The following is a 5,266-nucleotide window of genomic DNA, read 5'->3' on the forward strand; positions in this document are numbered from 1 at the left end:
CCTCCTGCAGGTTCAGCTTGGCTGCCAGGGCCTCGCGTTCCTCGTAGGTCCCGTAGGGTTTTGCCTCAAAGAATTCCTCCAGGACCCGCAGCTGTTGTGCGCTGAACACCGTGCGCGGCCGCCGCATCTTCTTCCTCTGGGCGCGTGGGGACAGCCGGGAGCCGGTGGGAAACCTGGGTTCTTGGATCCTGGAGGCTGCTGGGCCCTCTGTGTTTGAGGCTCGGGCCCCCAGGCCTGTATGTGCCGCCTTAAATTCCTGTTAGTCGATTGGCAGGTGTTCTTCATGATGGCTCACCTGAGGAGTTTTAACAATGACCTCGTACGTGCTGGGGCCCCGCCTCCAGAGAGTCTGATTTAATTGGTCTGGGCTGGGGCCTCAATGTTTTTCACAAATCATCCCCCACCTCCACTCAAGTGATTTTACTGTGCAGCTAGGGTTAACAATCATCAGATAAAAGGATGGTGCGGATCTGGGAAGGGTCAGGAAACGGGAAAAAGTGAAGGGGTGCCAAGGACATAACTGGTGGAAGTCTGTGTGGGAGGCTGGTTAGAAATGTCAAGTTGGAAGTCCAGAGGCCATAGGAGGGGCCCCAGATGGGAGAGTAAGTAGGTTAGCTTGAGTGGTGTGGAGCTGCTGTAGGAACAGGGTTAGTGTATCAGTTCCCTACTGCTGCTATAACAAATTACCACAAACTAAGTGGCTTAAAATAACACAAATGTATTATTTTACAACCCTGGAAGTCCAGAGTGGACTCGCAGGCCTGGGTGCTTTCCAGAGGCTCTAGGAGAGCCGCTGTTTCATTGCCTCTTCCAGCTTCTAGAAGCCACCCACGTTCTTTTGGCTCAGGACCCATATCACGCCACCGTTGGCTTCTCTCATTACATCTTCTCTCATTCTCACCCTTCCCTTTCCCTCTTATAAGGATCCTCTTATACATCGTGATTACATTGGCCCCACCCAGATAATCTAGGTTAATTTCCCCATCTCCAGATCCTTAACTTAACCACATCTGCAAAGTCCCTTTTGCAATGTAAGCTTAGCATATTCACAGGTTCCAGGAGTTAGGACGTGGCTATTCTTAGGTGTCATTATTGAGCCCACCACAGCCTACCCTCTGGCCCCCGAATATTCACATTTATCTCATATACACAAAACACACTCCATTCCAACATCCCTCTGAATCTCAACCTATCAGAGCATCAACTCAAGGACTAAAATTTCACCTAAATCTCATCAGCTCAAAAGCTCCAAATCTCACCATCCAAATAATCTAAAGTATGAGGGAGGCATTGTATGTAATCCATCCTGAGGCCCATTTAAAAAAATAATCCTCAACCGAGGATGTATTTTTTATTGATTCCACTAGTAGAAAGAGAGGAGTGGGGAGAGAGAGAAACATTATTGTGAGAGCATGACATTGATCTGCTGCCTCCTGAATGCACCCTGACCAGGATGGAACCCACCACCTGGATATGTGCCCCGGTTGGGAGTGGAACACGAGACCCTTCGGTGCACGGGGTAATGGTCTAACAGCTGAGGCAGACTGGCCAGCGGGCCCACTCTCTCTCCATCCGTGAACCGGTGAAATTAAAGAAACAAGTTATCTGCTCCAAGGGACAGGCATCGGATAATTGATCTAGACATTCTCATTCTCATTCAAAAAGGGAGAAAATGGGAGGAAAGAAGAAGTCATTGGTCCCTAGAAATTTCAGAACACAGCTGGGAAAACTCCGTAGGTTTCATGGCCTGGAATAATCCTCTGAGGCTCTGGGCATGCCCCCTTTCCTCTCAGAATCAGTCTTCCTTTTTCTTGAAGGGTAACTCCTGTGTGCAGTTGAGTAATTTTATCACCCTGCTTCCTGCCTGTAGAATGTTGGGAGTCTGACAGCCTTCTTTCACTTTGCCTTCTCTCTGTCCCTTTCAATCCACGCTGGCAGTGGTTCTACTGCTATAAAAATTTTAAAACCTTGCGGGTCTCCCATGCATGTCACAGGCATTCACTCCCCACAGATTTTTCCTGGATGATCCCATCTTTGTTCCTTGGATTCTGCTGAGATGGCTGTAGGATCCATGAGTCACATGCTGAAGCTCTTCTAAGCGCTCTCTGTGTGAATGAATACTCTGCTCTTTTTATCCATACAAGGCATAATCAGAAAGTTGTCCAGCCAGCATGAAGATCTCTCTCCTCTCCCTTCCTTTCTGTGAAATAAATTAAAAAAACATATTCAAAGAAAAAAGTACCAGGGAGTGAGGGGTGCTGCCCAACATGACACATCTGTGATTATATTGGGTCCACCTGGATAACCCAGAATAATCTCACCTCAAGATATTTTACTTAATTTCACCTGAAAAATTGCCTTTGCCATGTAAGGTAACATTCATAGATCCCAGGGACTAAGATGTGAACATCTTTGAGAAGCCATTATTCAGCCTACTACGGTTAGCACAGCTTAATAGGAGTGGAAGTGGTTGCTACAAGGACAGTGAAGGTCAAACAGAGGTCCAGACCCCCAATCTAGCCCAGCAGGAGTGGCTCAGTGGTTGAGCATGCACCTGTGAACCAGGAGGTCACGGTTCGATTCCCAGTCAGGGCACAGGCCTGGGTTGCAGGCTTGATCCCCAGAGTGGGGCATGCAGGCGACAGCTGATCAATGATTCTCTCTCATCATTGATGCTTCTATCTCTCTCTCCCTCTCCCTTCCACTCTGAAATCAATTTAAAAAATACTTTTTAAAAAAGATCCCCAATTTAGAGTCCAGCCTCTCCCAGGGCTGGGTTGGCCACCTCTGGCCAGCTTCGGGAAGCCCTTTGCATGACTGAGACGTTTGGTCAACTCAGTCCACCTTGGGATCAGCATGCTATTGGTGCTCCTCAGGCCTTTGCTTTCCCCTCAACTCACAGAGAGGAGATGGGAAATACATTTGTTGAGAGCCCACCAAGTGCCTGGGAATGTGGGGCCTTCAACCAAGCCCCCTGAGGAGGGTTGTGGCTTTGTCTACTGAGTTACTGCGAGATTCAGGCCCAGATGGCTGGTTCCTCATGGGTGGAGAAGGATGAGGAGGAGAAAAGAAAAGCTGTTAGACAAGCAAAGGAGCCCTGCACTCTCAGTTCTTTCCCCAAGGCCTTGTTCTAGGACTGGGGCTCCCAGGTCCCTCACAGAGCCTGTGCTTCTTAGCACCCAGGGCCAGGGTGGTGGTCCCTGCACCCCAGTGGCTAACTAACCTCCTTTTGGGGCAGGCAGATGTGTCATGTTGGGCAGCACCTCTCACTCCCTGGCACCTAGTTGGTGACTCAGACTCACAGGTAAAGCCCAACCTATGGGAAATGACTAAGCCTTGGGGAGGGAGGAGGAAGCCTGCAGCTGGACCTAACCCCCTCCCCTCCCTTAGATTTCTTAAGGGGCTCTGCAGGTGACAGCGTTCCAGGGGTGTCCCACAGCCTCTGCTTTTACTGTGTGTGTGTGTGTGTGTGTGTGTGTGTGTGCAAGTGCACACACACAGCTTAGGACATTTGGGGTAGTAGGCATGCTGGGATCTACCAGACTTCCCCCTTGTCACCTCTGTTCTTTACCATCTCCTACTTTGCTGCCTTTGAAGAGAGTCAGAAGTTTGTTTCCTGCCTCCATGAGTCCGTATTCTTCAGTATGGGAAGTGGACTTGGGACAATGGGGAGCACTCTGCAGACTGCACAGACTGGAAGCCTGATACTAAATTACAAAGGCTCCATTTAAAATTCACAGTTGGTGCCCCGGCCGGCTTGGCTCAGTGGATAGAGCATCAGCCTGCGGACTGAAGTGTCCCAGGTTTGATTCCTGCCAAGGGCACATACCTGGGTTGCGGGCTCGATCCCCAGTGGGGGGCATGCAGGAGGCAGCCGATCGGTGATTCTCTCTCATCATTGATGTTTCTCTCTCTCCTCCCTTCCTCTCTGAAATCAATAAAGAAATATATTTAATTAAAAAAATGAAAAATAAAATTCACAGTTGGTCTATCTTTGGAAGGTTTGATAACTTTAAAAAACATTTTATTGCTTTTTTATTTTTTATTTGAGAGAGAGAGAGAGAAACATCAGTTTGTTGTTTCACTTAATTGTGTATTTATTGGTTGATTCTTGTGTGGGCGTTGACTGGGGATCAAACCCAAAACCTTGGTCACTCGGGACACACTCTAACCAACTAACTGAATAACTTGACCAGAGCCTAGTTTGATAACTTTTAAACTTTATTCCATTGACCCAAGTCCACTTCCCATACTGAAGAATACGGACTCATGGGTTCCATTTGCAAGCACTATGCAAAGTGAAAGAATACATGGCCACCTGGGAAGGAAGAGAAAAAGAATCCTTTTCCATGTTAGTTCTAAAGCAGTTCCTAATGTTAGCTATTGACTGGACAAACGATGGAGTCCCTATTGGACGTGAGGCACTGTGTTAGGTTCCGGAGACCTGGCTTGGAGCAGCACTGTGTCCTTTTAAAAAAAGCATTGGAATGACATTGGTTAATAAAATTATACAGGTTTACTCAGGGAGGCCTGCCTGGACATGGTGCTATCCACACTGAGGCGTGAAGGGTAAACTGGGAGCTAGCTGGGGGAGGGGAAGAAAATTCCAGGCACAGGGAACATAACAACATGTGCAATGACCGCAGGGGCCATAAAATACTTGGCTACTTCCCTGGCATTGAAAGCAGTCGCTAGGTTCGGAGTGCTGAGTTTGGTTGGAGTGTTGGAAAAATAAAGTCGGAGAGGTACGGTCGGGTCATTAAGTGTCTTACAAGCAAGTTTAAGGTCAGTTAGTGGTCACTTTGAAAGAAGGTGTAGAGCCCTGGGGGACAGGGATTAATAATAACGCTCAGGTACTGGAATCGCTCTTTTGTGCTAAGCACTATAATCCTTTTACATGAGTTACCTCACTCAGTCCTCCAACAAGCCTGCAAGAGATTTACTCTCATTTTTCTCTATTTTATGAGTGAGGAAACGGAGGCTTGGATAGCTTGCATTCAGTGGGAAATGCTACAGGGTCACGCAGGAAATAGTACAGATGTCTGGGCACACAGCTAGCCCAGGGCAGAGCAGGTTTGGGAGAGACACCTGCTCTGCCCTCAGGGGAAAACGGTTGTCATGATTGGGAGGATGCTACTGGCATCTAGTGGGTAAACAACATCCCACAGTGCACAGCACACAACGAACTGGCCCCAATAGTGCCGCGGTTGAGAAATCCTGAGGTAGAGAACAAGCTGAAGAGGACAGGCACGGGGGGGTGGGGGGG

The 5,266-nt window shown here is 48.4% G+C and overlaps 1 pseudogene; it reads right to left on the minus strand.

Moving 5' to 3' along the window:
• Window positions 1–127, minus strand: part of LOC102773342 — a 7,582-nt pseudogene extending 7,455 nt beyond the window's left edge.
• Window positions 128–5,266: the final 5,139 nt, after the last annotated feature.

This window comes from Myotis davidii, unplaced genomic scaffold, assembly GCF_000327345.1.
Source record: "Myotis davidii unplaced genomic scaffold, ASM32734v1 scaffold134, whole genome shotgun sequence".
NCBI classification, from domain to species: domain Eukaryota; kingdom Metazoa; phylum Chordata; class Mammalia; order Chiroptera; family Vespertilionidae; genus Myotis; species Myotis davidii.